This window comes from Melitaea cinxia, chromosome 4 (genome assembly GCF_905220565.1).
Source record: "Melitaea cinxia chromosome 4, ilMelCinx1.1, whole genome shotgun sequence".
NCBI lineage: Eukaryota > Metazoa > Arthropoda > Insecta > Lepidoptera > Nymphalidae > Melitaea > Melitaea cinxia.
In genome coordinates, this window is record NC_059397.1 from 11,907,522 (window position 1) to 11,922,654 (window position 15,133).

The following is a 15,133-nucleotide window of genomic DNA, read 5'->3' on the forward strand; positions in this document are numbered from 1 at the left end:
CTAGAAGTTATAAAGAATACGCTACTTCGTCGGTAGCAAGACGGAGTTTGCAATGATAATTTAATCACGGTGTAAGTGAGTCGAAGGCTCTTATTGCTTTGCCTCGGAAGTGGTAATAAAGTAACTGGCGTGATTATACAACATAAAATGTTACCGTCAGTTCTATTTCATTGTGCTATTAATTCAAAATGATCTATTTCATTAAATACGTATCTTAAAATCTTCCTCCTGAAAGTAATTAATTATTGTAATTATTGGATTTTATGGAAGCGTAAATCTAACATTAAATTATGTATATTAAAAGACGTAGTTTTATAAAATGTTTTTATAAAAAGATTTCTCGCAAATTGCACATATATATTTTAAAATGATTTACTCGTAATATTTATTTCAGAGCATAGGTATAATTGATTAGTATGTGTTGCCTTAGTTGCGCATCGTAAAAATAAGTTAAATTTAATATAATGATACATTTGAACATTATCAAAGATATTCTTGTGTAGGAGTCGGAGACAATCGTAGACAGTATCATCATTTATTAAAGCGTACGGAGGAATGATAAAGAGAATGATTAAGCTAAGCGACCCAGTGGATAATCACATAAACAGATTCCTGGAGGTGTGTCAACAGTCAACAGGGACACATTTGAGGGTTGTATGCAGGTCCACGTATCGCAACTGTCGTCTGTTTGCATAGATGAGTACACGCTTTATGCCGTCATGTACTAAGTCTTAGTTTAAGCGACAAGATTATTTATATATCACAGTACTAGTTGTACTACGATTTGTGGTACTCTTAGTAATTACACAATGTTTCTGTCTTCAATTGTAGTAATGACTAGCTGTGCCTGCTACTTCGTTCGCGTTTTGGATATTTACACGTTCAACGTGATTCTTTAAATGGCCTTTTAACTTTTTTTTATGAACCGATGGACATAAAACAAACACTAAATGTTAAGTGAAGCTTACTTACCACAATATATTAGTGAAAACCACATCTAAATCGGATAATAAATTTCTGAGACTAGCGTTCACATACGCACAGACAAACGTACAAAAATTCTAACAATCATTAATTGTATGTTAATTGGAGGAAAAATTCTATAGCCTTTCTAGGTAAATGGGCTATTTAACAAAAAAAAAAGATTTTTTCAAGTCGACTTAGTAGTTGCTGAGATTAGCACGTTTAAACAAACAAACTTTTTTGCTTTATAATAATTATTAGTATAGATGTATAGATTATAAGAATTTAATTTTTTTTAATCAGTGACAAGGTTTGGTTTTGTAGAACAAGGAGAAAATCGCGTTAAAGTAATGTTATTCATCGAGTTGGCACAGTACCAATTACGTTCAATACTAAGTTATATACCATGATAAAATTTACGTTTGTAGTGGATATGACTTTATTGATAGCCTATTGTCCGTATGCCCTGACGTCCGGGACCCGAGCCAGGGACGCAAATGTTTTAGAGAAATCTTACCTAATTATGGATACAAATGTTCGCCCAGTGGTCGAAATTCGACCATAATTTATATAAATTATAAATTTATTACGGTAACATTATTAAGGTTCTGTTGTCAAAGACTATAACATCTATGATTTATAATCTATATACATATAATAAAATGGTAGGAAAGCCAAAACTGTACATTGAATATTTTTTTAAAAAAGAATATTTGGGGTGTGATCTACAATCGAAACCGAAGCCAAAAATATAGTTTTTAGAGTTTTTGTCTATTTTTCTGTTTGTCTGTATATATGTCCGGGATAAACTCAAAAAGTACTGCATGGATTTACTTCAAATTTGGCACAAATATTATTAAGAAGTCGGATAAAAATATAGGCTACATATATTATCACGCTATCACCTACGAGGAACGAGCAGTGAACCTTTATTTCTTCAACCCATCAACGTATCCTCTAACGACATTACTCTTGACTATTTGAATGTTGTTTTTATTGTGTTAATAACCATGCTATAAGCTAGCTTCACACTATAAATCAATACATTTTGTAGTATATTTAGTATTAGCATTGCATCCGTGCGAAGCCGGGGCAGGTCGCTAGTAATAAATATAAGAGTATATTTGCGTATGTGTGTGTCAAATACATGGTAGTCTGTGTGATGTTTTTTTTATTGAGTCAATATATTTTTTATGCATAATAAAAAAAAATTGTATTCTGCACTCATTCTCTATATAAACTATAAGTGTACGAAATTTCAAACTCATCTGTTCACGCAAATTTTGTAAAAAGGGGTACAAAGTTTTTGCTTCACGTATACACATATTAATTTAAATAATATACAACTTATCCGTTCATGGAGTTTAATAGTCATATTTTCTATAAGAAATACTTTAAAAAGAGGTTTTAAGAGGCTTTTTTATTTATTTATATAAATATAAATATCTTATATATAAATATAAATATCTTATAACATACACACACGTTCGTCTGTTAGCAACTTAATCCTTGTGTTCCAGGTAACAGCCGACTGTTATAACAATTTTTTTTATAAATATACATAGAAATAATATATATACAAATATATAAATTACAAATATTACACCCAGACTCATGCGGGAATCGAACTCGCAACCCGCGGAACAGAAAGCAGGGCTACTACAAACTGTGCAAACGGGCTAGTCAATTATTATTAGGAAGTTTAGTATATTTATGTTATTTAATTACGCAAGTAGACGCTATAAAATTTTCAAATCATAGCTTGTTACAGTATCAATGTTTAAGGTCGTATTAGTACTAAACCACACATGGTTAGATAAATAATTTGTATGAACACTAAAATATTGCTATATTTTTATACAATTGGCAGTCGTCATTTAATCATAATAGTTTACAATTCTCGCGTAAAAACTATTTAGGATGCCCATCATTAAAGCATGTTTAGACTAGAAAAATTCGTCTTGATAAGATCGTACTCTTGAACCTAACAAACGTCATTGATAGCTTCGAATATTTATGAAACTAACGAAATGGTTATTTTCATTACGTTATTTTTAAACATACAGGTTTGTTGTTGTTTGAAGAATAATATTGATAAAAATAATTATGACCAAATTTTTCGAACTAACGTATAATAAAGTATATTAACGTATGAATCAAATATTAAAATCGCGACAGAGGTTCTAAAGTTCATACACGGCCCTGCCATTGGTTCTCATACAAGTTTTGATTTAAATTGAAGATATAAATTTATCATATGAAATAGATATTTTTTTAAATGACAATAATTCAATTGATTTACACTGCTAATACTGTAAGAACACGTCATATTATATTTAGGTGTAAATAGAGTTACGGAGTTTCCTATTTTAATAGTGATTTACGTCATTTAGAGGGTGAGGCTTGCCTCCATGGGCCCTGTCGAGTGCAGGTGATAAATCGTAAGACGACATGACTTTTTACTAACGAGACAAGTTGACGTGTGTCTGCTCGTAAACATATTCACGGTGCGATTGTTAACGCCACGCTGACAACACGTCCTCTGTCGGTTTTACATCGAACGTTTTTTTGTTGAATGTCATCGGCTAGACTGAGGGAGCGTCGGAATGTTTTCGTTTTCGGGAATGGAGATTTTTTAACGCGGTTCAGTAGGCGCCGTGTCGTACAAATGCACCGATGACAATAAATATCGAGCGCGGTGAGCCGTGAAATCGAATAGGCTCCGTCTGTGAGCACTTTACAATCAGCAGCCGCCTGTCGCACGCCTATACCCGCACCGCTATAACTTACTGACTTTTCCATGCATAAAAACTTATTTTAACTCTATTACCTGAATGGAAATATATTCAATTTATTGTAATTTTGATCGATAAGTATAAAATTTTATTTTGAGTATGTTAAGGTATATTGTAAGTTAAAAAAAATTATCTTCTAAGAAATCGTAAAGATCGACGAGGTCGTGGTCTAATAAATAATCGATAGGCATTAAGTATTTACCAGCTGTGTATTAGGAACGCTTCTAAATTATACATTTTAAACATTCGCACGCAGAACGAGAGTAATTTGCGGTGTCGCTCCCCCCGTGTCCCGTGACGCGTGTTCGATTAGAGCACAAGTAATTCCGGAAAGGAAATTGAAATCTTAGCAATGCCCCACGGACTATATTTCTGCGACGGGTTGAGGTACAAAATGAAAAACAAACTTCGATTCATATGTATGTTTATTATATACAACACAAGTACACCTACAGGTTTAGAAATAACATTAAATGTTTGTCTATTACAAATTTAATTCGAATGTTCTCTAAATTAGATTATTTGATTTAATATTTCTGGCGTGATAAGAAAATTAAAAATAAAGATGAATTTTCGCAACGTTTGTGTTACCAACCAAAGCCATTTCTTAATAAAGAAATAAAAACTACAAATAAAACTAGATAAAGTTGTCCTGCACATACCGGAGTCCCATGGACGTTGTATATGCCATCTGTGAGGTATACGTAAATATGTACTCGTCAAATCCCACCATCCACTCCCTCAGAACGAATGGCTACACTGGCGCGGCAATACCAAAACTTCACAAGGACACCCTATACTTGGTCTATACGCAGGAAGAGAAAAAAGTTCTGATAACCGGATCGCTCGTCATGAACATTCATCATTTCATGATGCACAAGGGCAAACCTACGGCGAGGTCATCATCGTCCAAACAAAGACCGGCTACAAATCCATGACAGTGTGCCTCATGCGGTAGTAGCGTTGACAAGATACACTAACACCTATGTCTACTACACGGTGATGACGCAATAGCCAGGTTCATTAGCCGAGCGCTGGGTGCTTCGACGACAACTATCTTGGAGCACAACCTAAAAAGGACCATCGACAAGCTTGATATGTCGCTGGCAAGGGCTCTGCTCAAGATGCTAGGGGCAGGCGTGGAATCCGGATCCATAAATTAGTGACACAGTGCGGCCTTTGATATACAAATAAAGCAGATATAGATATATAATTATACTAGCTGACCTGGCGAACTTCGTATCACCTTTTTTTTTCCTTAAATATAATAATAACATAATATATCAAAATAAAATATAGCCTATCTTTTAAGTTGGATCAAACTGCACACGGTGTGCAAATTTGACTAAAATCAGTTAAGTAGTTTAGGAGTCCATTGAGGACAAATATTGTGACACGAGATTTATATATATTAAGATAGGTGTATTTAATGTAGTGGAATGTAAGTAAATAACAGAATAATAATATATAGATGAATATTAATAATAACTATATATAAATAAATATATTTAAAAAATCCCTTACTAACAGTAACATACAGAAATTATGAATGAATGAATGATGAGTGATCAAAGAGTACATGTAAGGGAAAAAAAACAAACCGTCAGCGTCGTACCACGTTCTAGTTTTACTAAGCAGTCACAGGACTGTCGATTTGTAGTTGTACTGAAAAATCGCCTGTGGTATGTAATGCATGCATGTTTAACAAAAGGCATGGGCATTTTGAACCCGTGGATGTTAATTTTTATGTAAAATAAAAAAAACTAGGTAAAATTTAAGTTGATGAGCAGTTTGGTTACCAAAAACTAGAAAATAATGAAGTCGAAACGTGAGCTCTATATATTTACGTACCCGTAAAAATAAAATTATAAAATTAGTTTGCAAGTTAATGTTTAACAAAATATACATATATAATGTAAATATATACACAGTTATTTAGATAATTCAGATGTCAGATATTTTAGTACCTACAACTCTGGAGTATCAAGAACGCGCTATGCACCAAAATAACTGCAATCGGTACATTTATGTGTTAGAATTGAGTATAATCAATTATTAATATAGTTAGATTAGAATCAAGTATTGATATAGTTATAATTTAGTAATTATGTCAATGTTAAATTTTTATTATCATTCATTATTAAAAAAATACATTTTCATTTTCATACACACTAAATAATAAAAAACCATTCAACATTCACAACTCATTGTGTAGAACGTATTTCCGGAAAATATATATATTTTTTTTATATAATCACAATGTCACAACTAAATGAGCAATCGCAGTTCTAATTCGCACGCAAACAAATGCTGAACTGCGCATGTGACTCAGTGATATTTTACGCTGCATTTACAAACAGCGGCGGAATAATCGGGTGTGGAGTAATGAACACAAGCCTGGGGCCCAGGAGTTTAATTTTCCTCTTCCGCGCGGCTGTCCGCTCGCCCGGGCTCATTAATGGAGCGACAATACCTCGCGCCTCGTCATTTACGCCTTCGCGTCTACCATCGAACGCTAAACAAAAGCTTTTCTATACGACTCCCTCACAGTGTTGCTTGAAAAATACCGAGTATTGTTTACATATTATTACTATGTAGACTATTATTTTATAAATTATTATAGTAACCGTATAGAAACATTGTTAAATGTAATCTTTTCGTGGTTAAAAATTCTACTCAATATGTAAAATATTTTCGAATTCAATAGAAATTCAATAATTTATGGACACGGATAATTTAGAGGCGCGTGAGAAATAATTTGTGGTTTTGGAATAATCGGAAATGAAATATATTTAATGCGTATATCGTTTTTGCGAGAAAATTTTGTTAATGAAAAACAGAAAAAAACACATTTGTAACATTTAGTTTAGAATATTTATGTTAGAATTTTTTATTATTATTTAGAATTTAAATAGTAGTTTCCACTATGTTCATATCTATACAAATAAATAAAATTGGAGTGACTTTTGTAATATAAAAATAACCACTTTTAACTAAATGTATATGGATTTATACACGAGACATAAACCAAAATAACATTTTTTTACAATTTTTGTCTGTCTGTCTGTCTGTTTGTTCCGGCTAATCTCTGAAACGGCTGGACCTATTTTAACAGGACTTTCACTGGCAGATTGCTGATATAAAAAGGAGTAACTTAGGCTACTTTTATTTTAGAACTTTGCTTATTTTTTATAACTCTGCGAACTGAACAATAACTTATTTGTTAAATTCCGCCCGGACGAAGTTCATATTCATATGTATATATTTTATTTTAAAGTATACATATATAAATCTAAATTTACAAAATTTTTAATTATTTTTTATATATTTTTTAATATTATAGCTGTAGGAAACATTACTTTCTTCAAGATTAAAGTCATATTAGTAAGCCAGGTGAAACATAAACCGATGTATCATTGAACTGAACAAACAGCCATTAGATATTTGGGTCATTTAAGGGGTGTTTTAGAATTACTAATATTACTGAGTACCAACATCTTTTTCATTGAAGGAAAAAGCTTGGTTTATTCCGTTATAATATTTAACTGTAGTTTGACGTTGTACGTTACATATAATGTAATACACCATGACTTTAATAAATTTATTGGAACGAAGTTCCTTTCGGCAGGCTTGACATTTGGCTGGGCGACCGAACTGAAAAAAATGTAATAATAAAACCGTAAGAAAAATATATAACGGAAGTGACGTAATATCAATCACACGACTGTATAATATAACGTTTGTAAAACTAAAATATTACTAGTAAACTTTTTTTAAAATTATTTATGTAATTTTATACTGTCGACAAAAATAAATAAAGACACGTTTTTTTCACTTAATAGTTTGAATTATTATTATTATTTTCTTTGATTTATTTAATTTTACGGTATTTGTACTTAATTAAAAACCAATCAACAAAATTAAAAAAAAATCAAGAACTAGAAAATATGTATAAAATTCAACATTTTTTTTTCAAATTGTGTTGCTTCTATACTATCCGAAGGAACTTCGTTCCTACCTGGTGTCCTATGACACCACATAATTTTTTTTCCGTTATAGTATTTTACTGTAGTTTGACGTTTTAAGTTACATATAATATAATAAACCATGAATTTAATAAATTTATTTATGTTTAGAAGTGAGCATCTTTTGCGTTAGCGGTCATACGTCCAACGTAAGAACAATGAAAAAAAAAGAAAAAAAAAATGAAATTTATACGTATTATACGTTAAGTGTTTTACGTACTTACTCTACTCTACTCTGTTCTTCTTAATCCTCATGCCCCTCATTACCTTAAAGAACGGTTTACGTTTCTTTGCAATTCCCATGAACGTTCCCTTAGATCTGAATCCAATTTGCTTCTGAAAATTCCTCCCCATTCTACTTCCTTCTACTCCAATTCCTTTACTGTTAATGCTGTCCGTCTGAGGAATTCTCTTTCGCTTTGAACAAGACAAGCTCCAACGCAAGCTTGCTTCAAGCAATGCCTTAAAAAGCATTAAACGTCGCTCATTAAGTCATAACTGTCGTGGTTTGTAGTTTATTTTATATGTATACATGTATGTATGTATTTATATATGTTTTCATTGTTCTTACGTTGTTATATATTGCCGAACAAGTTATTTCGAACTACCCTGCATGGGTATATATTATTAAAACTATTTGTGTTATTTTGTGCTTTTGTTATTTTATTATGGTATTGCGGATGGATTTAATTTATTTACTAGTATGTACAATAATAGTTTTTCGTGATGGATTAATGATGAATATCTTTATTTGTGTAATAACAACTAATGTATTTTACTTTTGTAATTTTCTTGAGACATGCAATTTGTTATTTTGTCACTTTATTTTGTTGTTGTTTGGGGCAGTGTAAATGGCTAATGACAGTAATTTAACTATCTATTATCAAAATGTGAGAGGACTGAGAAGTAAAACAGATGTTTTTTTGCGTAATATAAGATTAAACAATTATGATATTGTTGCATTGACGGAAACTTGGCTCTTGGATGGGATATTGGATAGTGAACTTTTTGACGAACGGTATGTTGTGTGGCGCCGTGACAGAAATTATTCAAGAACTCGTCAAACACGGGGTGGTGGGGTACTACTGGCGGCGCGGCGGGATTTATTAGTTACTTTTAAGCCGCAATGGCAATCTAGTGCTGAGGATTTATGGTTCACAATTCACATTACCAAAAGTTTTAGGGTTCAGTCGAAACGGAATAATACGTTTAATTTAAATATGTGTGCTATTTATTTGTGTGAAGAAAAATTGGGTAATAATTTTGCTACGCAATTATCTGCTTTTTCCGATAAACTCATCTCGATCATTGACGGTAATCCTTCAGACAAATATATAGTACTGGGGGATTTCAATATGAGTATTATTGACTGGGGTACAATTGGACGCGGGCCTGTAGTCACACAACTTTCCAGTCAAAGCGCTATTGATTTTGTTAATACTATACAATATTGTGGTCTAGATCAGTTCAATTTTATTAACAATAACTATAATCGAATATTAGACCTAGTATTTTCCAACGATTTACTGGTAGTACAAGCGTGTCTTGATCCTCTAGTGCCTGAAGATCCTCATCATAAAGCCTTGGAAATTACTGCGACTTTTGCTGATGTCATTCCGCTCACACCCTCTAAACAGTCTATTTATTTGTATCGGCGTGCTAATTATGACACAATACGTTCATGCTTGATGGAAACTGATTGGTTTGAGGTTCTCGGCCGAGGTTCTGTTGATGACGCGGTTACTGCCTTCTACGATATAATTTATGGATTAAGGGATAAATTTGTGCCTATTAAACTTGCCACCAAAATGAAATACCCTCCATGGTATACCACCCCATTAATAAAAATTCTCAAAGAAAAATCGAAATTTCATCGTAAGTTTAAAACCTATGGCAACAAATCTGATGAACAAACTTATAAACTACTACGTGATCGAGCGAAAAAGGTGGAAGTGGAGTCTTATCGTAATTATCTATCTCATATTGAGAACTCCATTGCATCTAATCCTAAAGCATTTTGGACTTTCAATAAAAGCATGCGGACCAGTTCTTCTATACCCTCTAATATGTCCTATCAAGGTAGGTCCTGTTGTGATGGTCAAGGAATCAGCAATCTTTTTTCTGATTATTTTAGCTCAACCTTTTTAACTCGTAATTCCTGTTCTAATCTTTCCATCGAGGATGACATTATCGATTATACTCTTGACACTCCTAGTGATATAGCCTCTTTAGATGTCAATGAACTTGAAATTCTCAAATTCCTCAAAGGCCTTGATCTCAATAAAACTGCAGGATCTGATGATCTGCCTGCAATTTTTATAGTTAACTGTGCTAACGAACTTTGTGTTCCTGTTTCCATCCTTTTTAGAAGATCTCTTCGTGAAGGTGTTATGCCATCTAAATGGAAGCTCGCATATGTAACCCCGATACACAAGAAAGGTCCTAAAAACTGCATTGAAAACTATAGACCGATCTCTAAGCTTTGTCACTTAGCAAAAGTATTGGAGCGCATAGTTCATAACCAGGTTTCTAGTAGTTTAAAATCTTATTTTACACCTCATCAACATGGGTTTTTAAGGAATAGATCGACAGCGACAAATCTAGCTGTTTTTACTGATTTTATTTCACATCAGATGGACCAGGGTAATCAAGTTGATGTCATTTACACTGACTACGCAAAAGCCTTTGACCGCCTAGATCATAAAATGCTTTTGATGAAGCTCCAGAAAATTGGTATCAGGGGTGATCTGTTTCGATGGTTCACTTCATACATTCAAAATAGATCCCAAGCGGTAGTGTTAAAGGGTTACATGTCTTCTTGGATCAAAATTCCTTCGGGAGTACCTCAGGGATCTTTGTTGGGCCCACTATTATTCACGATATTTATCAACGATATTGAACAATGCTTTTCTCATTCTCACGCCTTGCTTTTCGCAGATGATATGAAAATTTTTCGAGTAGTTAATAATGAGAATGATGCTAAAAAACTTCAAGATGATTTGTTGAGTTTAGATAGTTACTGTTTTATTAATAAACTTCACCTTAATGTATCTAAATGCTTTTTCATTAGCTTTACTCGTAAAATCCAGCCTTTTAGATCTAATTATTTTATTGGTAATCAAAAGCTAACTTTGAATTATAATACAAGTGATTTAGGCGTAGTCATTGATAGTAAACTGGTTTTCGACAAACATATAACCAATATTGTAAACAAAGCATCTAGAGCTCTGGGCTTTGTAATTCGTATGTCTAAGTCCTTCAAGAGAATGAAAACAGTAAAAGTTATTTATTGTGCTTATGTCCGGAGTCATCTTGAGTACGCAAGTGTCATTTGGAATCCTAGATATGACATATATATTAATTCAATTGAACAAATTCAGAAAAGGTTTACGCGATTTTTAAATTTCAAATTCCGCATTCCCAATATGACATATAACGAGCGTTGTTCGAAATTTCACCTGTTGCCTCTCTTCTTAAGACGCAGTGTTTTAGATATTACTTTCCTTCTCAAAATAGTAAGAGCTGTAATCGACTGCCCTGATCTGCTGCATGGAGTGTTGTTCAGGATACCGTTACGTGCATCTCGTAACAATACTTATAAGCCGTTTATTATTCCATGCTCAGGTACAAACTACCGACAGAATAGTGTACTTATTAGAGCTTGTCGGGCATGTAATAATATTAATGTTGATATCGACTTATTCCATGGGAGTATCAGTACCATAAAAATGGCGATTGTTAAATCTATGATGGAATCTGTGCACACTGGTAACTAACTATTCTTATTTAGCATTATATAGATTTTTTTAGTTTCTATATGTGATAGCTTGTTATTAGCTTTTTTTTTATTCATATTCTGTATGAGTTATAGTTATAATAAGCTGTAAGCTATCCAAATAAAATAAAATAAAATAAAAATAAAAGTATGTATATATATGTATACTAGCTGACCCCGCAAACGTTGTTTTGCCATATATGTTATTAACCCCTTTAATCCTCCCCTTTATAATTTCGGGGTATGAAAAATAGATGTTGTTCGATTCTCAGACCTACCCAATATGCACACAAAATTTCATGAGAATCGGTCAAGCCGTTTCGGAGGAGTTTAACTACAAACACCGCGACACGAGAATTTTATATATTAGAAGATATGTGTGTATGAATATGTGTATGCATATGTATGTATATATATGTGTGTTTTATATATTATATACGAAAATATTTACTTATTTATATATAAGTTTTTTATATTTATGTAAGTCTATGATATTGTAGTTTATATCTACGTATGTCTGATAATGCCTCGTATTTTTAGTTAGTTACGTTATTTATTATTGATTTTTCTTCCTTAATATGTGCACACTTCTAACCGCTGCTACTGTATCGTGCCCAGTACCCAAAGGTTATCTGGAAGAAATCGCTATTTACCGATAAGATCGCCTTACATCTCGTATTGTATCTTTCTTTATATGTGTCTGTATTTTGGTGTACATTAAGAATAAATAAATAAATAAAAATTGTACTACTTTTTATACTTTTTGTACTTGGTATTTAATGTACATGCAGTTTGTAAGTGTTATTGTTATATTATAAACAAATATCACACAAACAAGCCTAAATAAGTTATACACAGTAAAAACAAAATTTATTTTATTTTCTAAATTCAGGGTAGATATTACTTAATTAGAGGTATATAAAGAAGAAGCAAACCTGATATAGCAGGTTATGAATATTTGTTAATCTAACTCCTGACCCATATCGTCCATTTCTGTCTTTTGTCTGGCGAATGAAATATGGATCAGAAATAAACACACCCATATGTGATGTTAATTCTAAATGTTACGTTTTCTATGATTTTTGTACAGTTAACATAACAATATATATATTGTCGGCCTGTCCATTTATTTTAGTATTCTGCAAACGAATGGAGTGGCTTGTATCATATTTTCGCTGTCGAAGAGTCAATATGATATTGACAATATCATAGAGCATCTTAAACTTTTTTTTTAAACAAATTAGTTATTTGCTACACTATAAAAATTTTAGAATGCTGAAGTTGTGAATTAATTCCGATTTGTGATACTAAATTTCACGTAAATATAGTTGCAAAGTAGTATGTAACTAGTTTTACATAACCTTTATATCCGTGTAAAAAGGTATAAATATATAAATTAATATTAGATACGAATACTTTTGAAGTTGGATATTTTTTGTGGTATAATAAAATATTCTAGGTTACATGAAAATCATTTTTTTGATCGTTTAATTTTATAATTAAGATTTATATATAAGACGGAGTATTAACATGTGTATTGCTGTTAATTTGACTATTACACTTACAGCAGTGGTAACTCTTGTTACACACAACACTGCCTATTTTAACCAACAACAACATGTCAAATATACCTTTTTATATGTACTTACAGCAAAGTGAAAGTTACTATAAAAGATTAAAATCATATAATTTTATGATTATGGCAACGTTGTGTTTTTAGACACTAGCAATACTATCACGATGCTTAAAGATTTATTGAATGGTCGGAAAAGGTAATGTTCCCAATAATAGTCCAAGTTCCCGACTTGAACTGCGACATTAGTCTCATGAATGAATCATCGTGATCGTTTCCCAAGACCCCGTCGGTCGTATTCGATTAGCACGAATAATTCCGAAAGGGAAATTGAAAAGCTAAAGCGGTGCCCTAAGGAGTTGCTCTTTCTGTTATTTGCGGGCAGATGCTACTAGCGAACAGAATACTTAACTAGACTTTCTCACAATAAGCTGACCTTCGATACAAGCAAGATATTGTAATAATTAAAAAAAAAAGTCTGAATAGAGAATGAAAAAATATGAACAATCAAATCTTGTGCATATTTTTCCTACAAGAGTAACACTTCTATTGCTGTTTTTTTTTTACTTTCCCTATTAACAACTATATACTACATATTTAAGTAACTTATTGTAATCATGTTGCAATTAAATCTCCAACAGAACTCTGTTAGTAAATAGATTGACTTTAGTGTTTGCTTTGCTTCTGTCAAGGTTCTTCAATATAATTAATATAGGAAATAAAAATAAAAGGCATCATCATCAGCACTTTAGCCTATCGCAGTCCACTGCTGGACAAAGGCCTCCACAAGTTCATGCCAAAAAATGCGTGAACTCATGTGTTTTGTCCACAGTCACCACGCTAGGCAGGCGGGTTGGTGACCGCAGAGCCCTGCGGCTTTGTCGCACTGAAGGCGCTGCTGTCCGTCTTCGGCCTGTGTATTTCATAGCCATCCGGGCCGGGCCAGCCGGGTGGTTATCCCGCCATCCGTCGGCTTTTTAAGTTCCAAGGTAGTAGTGGAACTGTGTTATCCCTTAGTCACCCCTTACGACACCCACGGGAAGAGAGGAGGTGGCTATATTCCTTACTGCCATAACCACATATCAGAATAAAAGACATTTGGTTATAATTAATACTACAAAAAAAAAAAAAAAAATTAAACCAAATAATTTTTGTCAGATGTGATTTTATATTATTTTATACCAATTTTAATTTATTCTCTTCTATTTTTACTCATAGACATAGTAGTCGATGTGAGTTGTGAATATTTATTAATAATTGGTTCCCTTGTGAAAAACTTCCTCGTAAGATTGTACAAAACTTTGCAAATTAACTACAGAATAAGCATACATAATATAATCTAATATAAAGCAAGGCATTTCATTATAGACTGAAAATCATTAACTCATACATACAAAACGATAAAAATCTATAAGGTCTAGAATATAAATACATACATAGACAGACTACTAAAGACATTGCCCTCATTTGCTATGCCGTGGGTCATGGGTGATCTGAATACAATAAAATAATATTATTATTAATATAATAAATAATATTCATTTATTATATATTTTATAATCAGGATATTTTTTACCATGAAAATTGAGTCAGATCATGAAATATCGATCCATAATTTTAATAATTGTAATTATTATTATTAGTTCTTTAATATTTTTAAAATATATTTTTGTTCTATTCACAGATAATGAAAAGTTCGTCGGCAGCGGGTAAGCTATTTGCTTTGTCTTCGGATTCAGTTGTAAACAGTAAATAGCCGGACACGGTTCTGTTCGGTAATCCGGTGTTAATTAGCAGTCGGTCCAGCGCGATGCAGTAGCGACTCATGGTTGCGGAGCTTGGTGAAAATTTAGAGCGTTATTTTATTCTTTGTACACGAGATTTTTACATATTTTAAGTCATTAATTTATACGTGTTAAGTTAAAAGTTGTGTGATGACTTATTAGGTTATATATTTAAAATATCAGTTGATAAAAGACTCTCAGTTGATAAAAGAGTCAGT